Source organism: Pleurodeles waltl, unplaced genomic scaffold (assembly GCF_031143425.1).
Source record: "Pleurodeles waltl isolate 20211129_DDA unplaced genomic scaffold, aPleWal1.hap1.20221129 scaffold_39, whole genome shotgun sequence".
Lineage (NCBI taxonomy): Eukaryota > Metazoa > Chordata > Amphibia > Caudata > Salamandridae > Pleurodeles > Pleurodeles waltl.
The window spans coordinates 5267135-5279142 of NW_027150097.1; the positions used below are offsets into that span (position 1 = coordinate 5267135).

The 12008-nt window shown below is 51.6% G+C and overlaps 2 non-coding genes across 2 annotated transcripts; both read right to left on the minus strand.

Moving 5' to 3' along the window:
- Positions 1 to 8265: 8265 nt before the first annotated feature.
- Positions 8266 to 8337, minus strand: TRNAE-UUC (transfer RNA glutamic acid (anticodon UUC)). Its single transcript has one exon. It is a non-coding gene; the product is annotated as a tRNA-Glu (tRNA).
- Positions 8338 to 10576: 2239 nt separating this feature from the next.
- TRNAE-UUC (transfer RNA glutamic acid (anticodon UUC)) lies at positions 10577 to 10648 on the minus strand. The gene has a single exon. It is a non-coding gene; the product is annotated as a tRNA-Glu (tRNA).
- Between the last annotated feature and the right edge of the window lie 1360 nt (positions 10649 to 12008).

Consider the following 12008-nt stretch of genomic DNA (forward strand, 5'->3'; position numbering starts at 1 on the left):
TTGGGGTAACAGACACCTCACTTCTGACAAAAGAGAAGGAATGACCAGAAGTCATCATTTCTGCCACAATCTGTCAGGTCTCATTATTTACAACCTTAGAACTTCTACACATACACAGAGCCCAGGACACGGAGGACAGCAGCAGTCCCTGCATTGACTATTACTAACCCCTCCCCTTGAGCCAGACAAAGCCACGCCCCTCCCCCAGGACACCCCTTGACTCCTGGGTTTCCTCACCAGACTGATGGCCCCACAGACCCCTCTCCAGTTATCTTCCAGCTGCTTCCTTGACGACACTCCCCTGCAGCTGTCATAGGCTCCAGGCTGCCCTCCTGGGGCTCGAGTTATACTCCTTCTCTATCTACTAACAGCACCGACTCCAGTCCTGACACTGGATTGGTTCACACAAAGAAGAAGCAGCTCAGAAGTAGTCTGGGTTGTTCCCAGGTACCTGCATCTTCACAGAGTGACCGCCAGGGGGCAGCACAGCCAAAGCACTCACAGCCCACAAGCTTACGAATCATCAATTGGATGTCAGCAGCCTTGTCAGAGGCGCAGAGACTAGTAATTCCACAGTATTTTGGGACAGCAGAGGAAGAAGCAAGTGCTGAGCTGAAGTGGTCACTGCTGTTTTGTCACAACACCAGACATATGTTCTTAAAAGCATGTAAGCGCACATTCTTAGGCATTCTCGGTCGTCTTCTCCCTTTCTGACATTATAAATCAAATCAAATCATTAACATTTATAAAGCGCGCTACTCACCCGTGCGGGTCTCTAGGCGCTAGGGGGGAAAAGGGGGGGTTATCGCTGCTCGAACAGCCAAGTCTTTAGGAGTCTCCGGAAAGCGGAGTGGTCCTGGGTGGTCCTGAGGCTGGTGGGGAGGGAGTTCCAGGTCTTGGCCGCCAGGAAGGAGAAAGATCTCCCACCCGCCGTGGAGCGGCGGGTGCGAGGGACGGCAGCAAGTGCGAGGCCAGCTGAGCGGAGGGGGCGGGTGGGGACGTAGAAGCTGAGGCGTCTGTTGAGGTATTCCGGTCCCTTGTTGTGGAGGGCTTTGTGTGCGTGGGTGAGAAGACGGAAGGTGATCCTTTTGCTGACTGGGAGCCAATGCAGGTGTCTCAGGTGTGCGGAGATGTGGCTGTTGCGGGGTACGTCGAGGATGAGGCGGGCCGAGGCGTTTTGGATGCGTTGCAGGCGGTTTTGGAGTTTGGCGGTGGTCCCGGCGTAGAGGGTGTTGCCGTAGTCCAGGCGACTCGTGACAAGGGCGTGGGTCACGGTTTTTCTGGTGTCGGCGGGGATCCAGCGGAAGATCTTGCGGAGCATGCGGAGAGTGAGGAAGCAGGCGGAGGACACGGCGTTGACTTGCTTGGTCATGGTGAGAAGAGGGTCCAGGATGAAGCCGAGGTTGCGGGCGTGGTCTGCGGGGGTCGGTGCGGTGCCGAGGGCCGTGGGCCACCAGGAGTCGTCCCAGGCGGACGGGATGTTGCCGAGGATGAGGACTTCCGTTTTTTCAGAGTTCAGCTTTAGGCGGCTGAGCCTCATCCAATCTGCGACGTCCTTCATACCCTCTTGTAGGTTGGTCTTGGCGCTGGCGGGGTCCTTGGTGAGGGAGAGTACAAGTTGGGTGTCGTTGGCGTAGGAGGTGATGATGATGTAGTGCTTGCGTACGATGTCGGCGAGGGGGCTCATGTAGACATTGAAGAGTGTCGGGCTGAGCGATGAGCCTTGGGGTACGCCGCAGATGATCTTGGTGGGTTCTGAGCGAAACGGAGGGAGGTAAACTCTTTGGGAGCGGTTAGCGAGGAAGGAGGCGATCCAGTCCAGGGCCTGGCCTTGGATCCCGGTGGAGCGTAGGCGGGTGATTAGGGTGCGGTGACAGACGGTGTCAAAGGCAGCCGAGAGGTCGAGGAGAATGAGGGCGACTGTTTCACCGTTGTCCATCAGGGTTCTGATGTCGTCTGTGACTGAGATGAGGGCGGTTTCCGTGCTGTGGTTGGTTCGCAATCCGGTTTGTGAAGGGTCGAGCAGGTTGTTGTCTTCCAGGAAGGTGGTCAGCTGTTTGTTGACGGTCTTTTCTATTACCTTGGCTGGGAAAGGTAGAAGAGAGATGGGGCGGAAGTTTTTCAGGTCGCTTGGGTCAGCCGTAGGTTTCTTTAGTAGGGCGTTGACTTCAGCGTGCTTCCAGCATTCGGGGAAGGTAGCAGAAGAAAAAGAAGAGTTGATGACGGTCTGGAGGTGCGGGGCGATGATGTCGTCGGCTTTGTTAAAGATGAAGTGCGGGCAGGGGTCCGAAGGGGCGCCGGAGTGGATAGAGTTCATGATGGATTTGGTTTCTTCCGTGTTGATGTGGGTCCAGTTGTTGAGGGTGATGTCCGGGGAAGCGGGTTCAGTGGTGTGTGGTTGGGTCTGGTGTCCGAAGCTGTCGTGGAGGTCGCTGATCTTGCGATGGAAGAAAGTGGCGAGGGATTCGCACAAATCCTGTGAGGGCGTGACGGCGTTGGCGCTGGCGCTGGGGTTGGAGAACTCTTTGACGATGCTGAAGAGTTCTCTGCTGTTGTGGCTGTTTTTGTCTAGTCTGTCGGTGAAAAAGTTCCTTTTGGCAGTGCGGATCAGGTGGTGGTGTTCGCGTGTAGCGTTCTTGAGGGCGGTCATGTTGTCCGCGGTGTGGTCCTTGCGCCAGGCCTTCTCAAGGGCACGACAAGTTTTCTTTGATTCTTTGAGGGTGTCAGAGAACCAGAGAGGTTTTTTGGTGTTGGTCTGTCGATGCGTGCGTTTGAGGGGAGCAAGGTTGTCAGCGCAGTTGGAGATCCAGTTTGTGAGGTTGAGAGCTGCGTCGTTGGGGTCGGTGGTGAGGGTGGGTTGGTTGGCGGCGAGAGCGGAGAAGAGTTGCTCTTCAGGGATCTTGTTCCACTGTCGACGAGGGGTGGGTTGAGTGCGGAGGTGGGAGGTCTCGCGTCGGAATGTGAAGTGGACGCAGCTGTGGTCGGTCCAGTGTAGGGCAGAGGTGTGGCTGAAGAAGACGTGTTTGCTGGTGGAGAAGATAGGGTCGAGCGTGTGTCCGGCGATGTGGGTGGCGGTGTTCACCAGTTGTTTGAGGCCGAGGTTGGCGAGGTTGTCGAGCAGGGTGGTGGTGTTGGGGTCGTTGTTTTGTTCCAGATGGAAGTTGAGGTCGCCTAGGAGGATGTAGTCCGGTGAGGCGAGGGCGTGCGGGGAGATGAAGTCGGCGATGGCGTCGCTGAAAGAGGCGCGAGGTCCGGGAGGACGGTAGACGAGGGATCCTCTGAGGGTGGTCCTTGGGTCGGTGCGAATCTGAAAATGCAGGTGTTCAGCGGCGAGGGGGGGGTCTTCGGTGGAGGTGGTGACGCTGATGGAGTCTTTGAAGATGATGGCGACACCTCCTCCTACTTGGTTGGTGCGGTCTTTTCTGGAGATCTTGTAGCCTTCGGGGATGGCGGGTAGCGATGTCTGGAGCAGAGGAGGCGTTCATCCATGTCTCCGTGATGAAGGCGACGTCCGGGGCTGTGGAGTCCAGGAGGTCCCAAAGTTCAACGGCGTGCTTGTGGACGGAACGAGCGTTGATCAGGATGCACTTGAGGTGGTTGATGGCGCGTGGGCTTGTGGTCGTGGTAGTTGCGTGGTGGAAGATGCGTTTGCAGGAGTTGCAGGCGAAGGGTCCATGGGTGCGTTTGGGGTGAGCTAGGAAGCAGGTTTTGGAGCGCCCTGGGTTGAGGGCGTGGAGGGTGGTGGGGTCGTAGCGGATCAGCGGGGCTTGGGGGAGCTGGGGACCAGGGGTCGTGGCGCTGGGCGCGGGCCAGGCGCGGACGGGCGCCATAAGAGGTAGGAGGGGGGGGAGGGGTCAGCTGGGGGCGAATGGGAGCTGGGGGGCGGGGGCGTGCAGGAGGTCGCGGCGGGAAAGCGCGAGGGAGGGGGGGAGAGGTAGAGTGAGAGGAGCTGGGGGAGGGGGTTTAGGGTGGAGGAGGGTGAGTGTTAGGAGGTTTGGAGATTAGGGAGAGAGATAGGAGTAGGGTTGTGAAGATAGGGGAGGGGGGGTTGTAGAGGTGGGTGAGGGAGAGAGGTAGAGTGAGAGGATAGGGAGATAGGTAGTAGAGGGGGTGGCGGGAGGGGGGGAGAGATAGAGAAATAGATAGAGAAAATAGATAGAGAAGTCGATAGATAGGGAAATAGATAGATAGACCGATAGGTAGGTAGGAGGAGGTGGAGAGTGGGGGAGTTAGATAGTGAGATAGGGAGCTAGAGAGATAGGAAGATAGGAGGAGTGAGGGAGGTAGATAGCGAACGGGTTAGCTAGGGGTGAGAGAGGGGGAGGCGAGTGAGGGAGGGGGATGAGGAAGGAGCAGGAGGGCAGGCTCGGGGGAAGAAGACGGAGGAGGTAGAAGAGCCGAAGACAGGAGAACAGAAGACAGAAGAACAGAAGAACAGAAGATCGGAAGATCGGAAGAGCAGAAGAACAGAGAAGAACAGAGAAGAACAGAGAAGAACAGAGAAGAACAGAGAAGAACCGAGAAGAAGAACACAGAAGCACCGAGAAGAACAGAGAAGAAGAACACAGAAGACCGGAAGAACACAGAAGAACAGAAGGGAAGAACAGAAGAACAGAAGAGAAGAACAGAAGAACACAGAAGAAGATTGCAGAGGGGGAGCGAGGAGGAAGAGACAGAGAGGAGGAAAAGAAGCAGGAGCAGGAGAGAAGGTGAGTGGCGCGGGGCAGGGCGAGGGGCTGGGAGGAGGGGGGTACTTACAGTTAGGTGGGTCTCAGGAACACAGGAACTCGGGAACTTGGAGGAGCTGCAGCGGCAGGGGGAGCGACCTACCCTTGGGTCAAGGGTCGCTACCACTGTCGCGCAGCGGCCGCCATAAGAGGTAGGAGGGGGGGGGAGGGGTCAGCTGGGGGCGAATGGGAGCTGGGGGGCGGGGGCGTGCAGGAGGTCGCGGCGGGAAAGCGCGAGGGAGGGGGGGGGACAGGTAGAGTGAGAGGAGCTGGGGGAGGGGGTTTAGGGTGGAGGAGGGTGAGTGTTAGGAGGTTTGGAGATTAGGGAGAGAGATAGGAGTAGGGTTGTGAAGATAGGGGAGGGGGGGTTGTAGAGGTGGGTGAGGGAGAGAGGTAGAGTGAGAGGATAGGGAGATAGGTAGTAGAGGGGGTGGCGGGAGGGGGGGAGAGATAGAGAAATAGATAGAGAAAATAGATAGAGAAGTCGATAGATAGGGAAATAGATAGATAGACAGATAGGTAGGTAGGAGGAGGTGGAGAGTGGGGGAGTTAGATAGTGAGATAGGGAGCTAGAGAGATAGGAAGATAGGAGGAGTGAGGGAGGTAGATAGCGAACGGGTTAGCTAGGGGTGAGAGAGGGGGAGGCGAGTGAGGGAGGGGGATGAGGAAGGAGCAGGAGGGCAGGCTCGGGGGAAGAAGACGGAGGAGGTAGAAGAGCCGAAGACAGGAGAACAGAAGACAGAAGAACAGAAGAACAGAAGACAGAAGAACAGAGAAGAACAGAGAAGAACAGAGAAGAACAGAGAAGAACCGAGAGGAAGAACACAGAAGCACCGAGAAGAACAGAGAAGAAGAACACAGAAGACCGGAAGAACACAGAAGAACAGAAGAACAGAAGAGAAGAACAGAAGAACACAGAAGAAGATTGCAGAGGGGGAGCGAGGAGGAAGAGACAGAGAGGAGGAAAAGAAGCAGGAGCAGGAGAGAAGGTGAGTGGCGCGGGGCAGGGCGAGGGGCTGGGAGGAGGGGGTACTTACAGTTAGGTGGGTCTCAGGAACACAGGAACTCGGGAACTTGGAGGAGCTGCAGCGGCAGGGGGAGCGACCTACCCTTGGGTCAAGGGTCGCTACCACTGTCGCGCAGCGGCCGCCATAAGAGGTAGGAGGGGGGGGGAGGGGTCAGCTGGGGGCGAATGGGAGCTGGGGGGCGGGGCGTGCAGGAGGTCGCGGCGGGAAAGCGCGAGGGAGGGGGGGGGACAGGTAGAGTGAGAGGAGCTGGGGGAGGGGGTTTAGGGTGGAGGAGGGTGAGTGTTAGGAGGTTTGGAGATTAGGGAGAGAGATAGGAGTAGGGTTGTGAAGATAGGGGAGGGGGGGTTGTAGAGGTGGGTGAGGGAGAGAGGTAGAGTGAGAGGATAGGGAGATAGGTAGTAGAGGGGGTGGCGGGAGGGGGGGAGAGATAGAGAAATAGATAGAGAAAATAGATAGAGAAGTCGATAGATAGGGAAATAGATAGATAGACAGATAGGTAGGTAGGAGGAGGTGGAGAGTGGGGGAGTTAGATAGTGAGATAGGGAGCTAGAGAGATAGGAAGATAGGAGGAGTGAGGGAGGTAGATAGCGAACGGGTTAGCTAGGGGTGAGAGAGGGGGAGGCGAGTGAGGGAGGGGGATGAGGAAGAAGCAGGAGGGCAGGCTCGGGGGAAGAAGACGGAGGAGGTAGAAGAGCCGAAGACAGGAGAACAGAAGACAGAAGAACAGAAGAACAGAAGATCGGAAGATCGGAAGAGCAGAAGAACAGAGAAGAACAGAGAAGAACAGAGAAGAACCGAGAAGAAGAACACAGAAGCACCGAGAAGAACAGAGAAGAAGAACACAGAAGACCGGAAGAACACAGAAGAACAGAAGGGAAGAACAGAAGAACAGAAGAGAAGAACAGAAGAACACAGAAGAAGATTGCAGAGGGGGAGCGAGGAGGAAGAGACAGAGAGGAGGAAAAGAAGCAGGAGCAGGAGAGAAGGTGAGTGGCGCGGGGCAGGGCGAGGGGCTGGGAGGAGGGGGGTACTTACAGTTAGGTGGGTCTCAGGAACACAGGAACTCGGGAACTTGGAGGAGCTGCAGCGGCAGGGGGAGCGACCTATACCAATTGTATACACCCGAATGGAGAAAAGTTCAAATATAAGGTACTAGGAATATGCGCCAAAGGTAGGCAAATTAAACATTTCAAGTACAAATATTACCATATTTATTGATGTAAAATGTAAACAAGTTAGACTGAAAATATGTGTGTGTGTTTACAAAGGATGTCTAAAGTGTATGCTGTGAGGTCAGGTTGCAGTTCACTACTTGCACTTGCGCCTTTCACAAGTGTGAGTACCCAGTTACACTAATGTCTGCTCTGACTTGTTATTCTGAGAGTCATGTGCTAAAGGGGGGCTTCCACCCTAGTTTGAAGGACCAGAGTACGAATGCCCCAGGGCACAGGAAGTACACAGTCCTCATTGATACAACTGGGGCCTAGTAACTTCTGACTGCCCTTTGACCCCACAGACTGGCACATATATGTCATCAGACTATAGCACCGTGGTACATATGCACACATGTGCATGTACACGTCAGCCAGTTTTTTATTCATTTATGTGCTAATACTGTTCAGCATCAGGATGTGATGTCGAAGGAGAAAGGTGGAGAGCGCCGAAGTCTCTGGTATTTCAAGACAAAACTAGAGACCTTTTCACACTCATATACTGCTCCAGGCAGATCTTCCACTGCAAATGCAAGTCATATGAGTCCAGCTGAAAACTGTTTATTTTTGGGTACTTGCTTTAGTCAAAGGTTACCATTTGCAACTCACAAAAAAAAAGCAAAGGGCAATTTCATACATTAACACTTTGGTAAAGTCGTTCTTTCACACCGTACATTTCCGTAAGTTTCTCTCTCCTTGTAAGTTATCCGGTGTGAAGGCCGCGTGGAGTCAGGTCCACACTGTGCATCTTACTGTTGTGTAGCCAGAGTAGAGAGGTGTCCACACAGACACAGGACGTAGACAACACCTGTGTGTAGCATCACGTGCCATTGGTTGCAAAATGTGGACACTGCAAACAGCAGCTGCAATATCACAGATGATATAAAACACATAAAGTGCTCAAGTCTTATACTAGAAACAACACAGCAGGGGAATCATGTCATAAAACAAATGATGAACCCACAGTATGGACGGGGCAGGTAATAAAATGAGAATTTCCCATTGTGGGACCACAGTCAATTCCTGCCTTCTTCTCTGTGCCCCGGTCTCATTATATAATCTGTACTTTTTGTTGTGCAATAAAAGAAAAACAAGGAATAACCCTTCATAGTATTAATGTACAGGTCAAGGGCTGGGGACAGAGGGCAGTAGATTTGGGGGTCGGTGTAAACCTCTGACGGCATTAGATGGAAGCAGAAGACAAAGCAAGTGACATTTATTAAGACTTTAGGTGCATTTAGGTTTATAGAAAAAAACTGAGAAAGATTAAAATGTCTGAGTAGTGGAAAAAAAATGGACTTCCCATACCGGGAGTCGAACCCGGGCCGCCTGGGTGAAAACCAGGAATCCTAACCGCTAGACCATATGGGAACTGTGACCTCTTCATACAGCTCAGTGTATGTGAGGTGTCTCCCAAGGTCACACTGCATTCCGTACACTGAGAGTTATATTGTTCTTCTCAGTAGTACACAATCAATTGGGGTAACAGACACCTCACTTCTGACAAAAGAGAAGGAATGACCAGAAGTCACCATTTCTGCCACAACCTGTCAGGTCTCATTATTTACAACCTTAGAACTTCTACACATACACAGAGCCCAGGACATGGAGGACAGCAGCAGTCCCTGCATTGACTATTACTAACCCCTCCCCTTGAGCCAGACAAAGCCACACCCCTCCCCCAGGACACCCCTTGACTCCTGGGTTTCCTCACCAGACTGATGGCCCCACAGACCCCTCTCCAGTTATCTTCCAGCTGCTTCCTTGACAACACTCCCCTGCACCTGTCACAGGCTCCAGGCTGCCCTCCTGGGGCTCGAGTTATACTCCTTCTCTATCTACCTATCTACTAACAGCACCGACTCCAGTCCTGACACTGGATTGGTTCACACAAAGAAGAAGCAGCTCAGAAGTAGTCTGGGCTGTTCCCAGGTACCTGCATCTTCACAGAGTGACCGCCAGGGGGCAGCACAGCCAAAGCACTCACAGCCCACAAGCCTACGAATCATCAATTGGATGTCAGCAGCCTTGTCAGAGGCGCAGAGACTAGTAATTCCACAGTATTTTGGGACAGCAGAGGAAGAAGCAAGTGCTGAGCTGAAGTGGTCACTGCTGTTTTGTCACAACACCAGACATATGTTCTTAAAAGCATGTAAGCGCACATTCTTAGGCATTCTCGGTCGTCTTCTCCCTATCTGACATTATACCAATTGTATACACCCGAATGGAGAAAAGTTAAAATATAAGGTACTAGGAATATGCGCCAAAGGTAGGCAAATTAAACATTTCAAGTACAAATATTACCATATTTATTGATGTAAAATGTAAACAAGTTAGACTGAAAATATGTGTGTGTGTTTACAAAGGAAGTCTAAAGTGTATGCTGTGAGGTCAGGTCGCAGTTCACTACTTGCACTTGCGCCTTTCACAAGCGTGAGTACCCAGTTACACTAATGTCTGCTCTGACTTGTTATTCTGAGAGTCATGTGCTAAAGGGGGGCTTCCACCCTAGTTTGAAGGACCAGAGTACGAATGCCCCAGGGCACAGGAAGTACACAGTCCTCATTGATACAACTGTGGCCCAGTAACTTCTGACTGCCCTTTGACCCCACAGACTGGCACATATATGTCATCAGACTATAGCACCGTGGTACATATGCACACATGTGCATGTACACGTCAGCCAGTTTTTTATTCATTTATGTGCTAATACTGTTCAGCATCAGGATGTGATGTCGAAGGAGAAAGGTGGAGAGCGCCGAAGTCTCTGGTATTTCAAGACAAAACTAGAGACCTTTTCACACTCATATACTGCTCCAGGCAGATCTTCCACTGCAAATGCAAGTCATATGAGTCCAGCTGAAAACTGTTTATTTTTGGGTACTTGCTTTAGTCAAAGGTTACCATTTGCAACTCACAAAAAAAAAGCAAAGGGCAATTTCATACATTAACACTTTGGTAAAGTCGTTCTTTCACACCGTACATTTCCGTAAGTTTCTCTCTCCTTGTAAGTTATCCGGTATGAAGGCCGCGTGGAGTCAGGTCCACACTGTGCATCTTACTGTTGTGTAGCCAGAGTAGAGAGGTGTCCACGCAGACACAGAACGTAGACAACACCTGTGTGTAGCATCACGTGCCATTGGTTGCAAAATGTGGACACTGCAAACAGCAGCTGCAATATCACAGATGATATAAAACACATAAAGTGCTCAAGTCTTATACTAGAAACAACACAGCAGGGGAATCATGTCATAAAACAAATGATGAACCCACAGTATGGACGGGGCAGGTAATAAAATGCGAATTTCCCATGGTGGGACCACAGTCAATTGCTGCCTTCTTTTCTCCGTGCCCTGGTCTCATTATATAATCTGTACTTTTTGTTGTGCAATAAAAGAAAAACAAGGAATAACCCTTCATAGTATTAATGTACAGGTCAAGGGCTGGGGAGAGAGGGCAGTAGATTTGGGGGTCGGTGTAAACTTCTGACGGCATTAGATGGAAGCAGAAGACAAAGCAAGTGACATTTATTAAGACTTTAGGTGCATTTAGGTTTATAGAAAAAAACTGAGAAAGATTAAAATGTCTGAGTAGTGAAAAAAAAATGGATTTCCCATACCGGGAGTCGAACCCCGGCCGCCTGGGTGAAAACCAGGAATCCTAACCGCTAGACCATATGGGAACTGTGACCTCTTTATACAGCTCAGTGTATGTGAGGTGTCTCCCAAGGTCACAATGCATTCCGTACACTGAGAGTTATATTGTTCTTCTCAGTAGTACACAATCAATTGGGGTAACAGACACCTCACTTCTGACAAAAGAGAAGGAATGACCAGAAGTCATCATTTCTGCCACAACCTGTCAGGTCTCATTATTTACAACCTTAGAACTTCTACACATACACAGAGCCCAGGACACGGAGGACAGCAGCAGTCCCTGCATTTACTATTACTAACCCCTCCCCTTGAGCCAGACAAAGCCACGCCCCTCCCCCAGGACACCCCTTGACTCCTGGGTTTCCTCACCAGACTGATGGCCCCACAGACCCCTCTCCAGTTATCTTCCAGCTGCTTCCTTGACGACACTCCCCTGCACCTGTCATAGGCTCCAGGCTGCCCTCCTGGGGCTCGAGTTATACTCCTTCTCTATCTACCTATCTACTAACAGCACCGACTCCAGTCCTGACACTGGATTGGTTCACACAAAGAAGAAGCAACTCAGAAGTAGTCTGGGTTGTTCCCAGGTACCTGCATCTTCACAGAGTGACCGCCAGGGGGCAGCACAGCCAAAGCACTCACAGCCCACAAGCCTACGAATCATCAATTGGATGTCAGCAGCCTTGACAGAGGCGCAGAGACTAGTAATTCCACAGTATTTTGGGACAGCAGAGGAAGAAGCAAGTGCTGAGCTGAAGTGGTCACTGCTGTTTTGTCACAACACCAGACATATGTTCTTAAAAGCATGTAAGCGCACATTCTTAGGCATTCTCGGTCGTCTTCTCCCTTTCTGACATTATACCAATTGTATACACCCGAATGGAGAAAAGTTAAAATATAAGGTACTAGGAATATGCGCCAAAGGTAGGCAAATTAAACATTTCAAGTACAAATATTACCATATTTATTGATGTAAAATGTAAACAAGTTAGACTGAAAATATGTGTGTGTGTTTACAAAGGAAGTCTAAAGTGTATGCTGTGAGGTCAGGTTGCAGTTCGCTACTTGCACTTGCGCCTTTCACAAGTGTGAGTACCCAGTTACACTAATGTCTGCTCTGACTTGTTATTCTGAGAGTCATGTGCTAAAGGGGGGCTTCCACCCTAGTTTGAAGGACCAGAGTACGAATGCCCCAGGGCACAGGAAGTACACAGTCCTCATTGATACAACTGTGGCCCAGTAACTTCTGACTGCCCTTTGACCCCACAGACTGGCACATATATGTCATCAGACTATAGCACCGTGGTACATATGCACACATGTGCATGTACACGTCAGCCAGTTTTTTATTCATTTATGTGCTAATACTGTTCAGCATCAGGATGT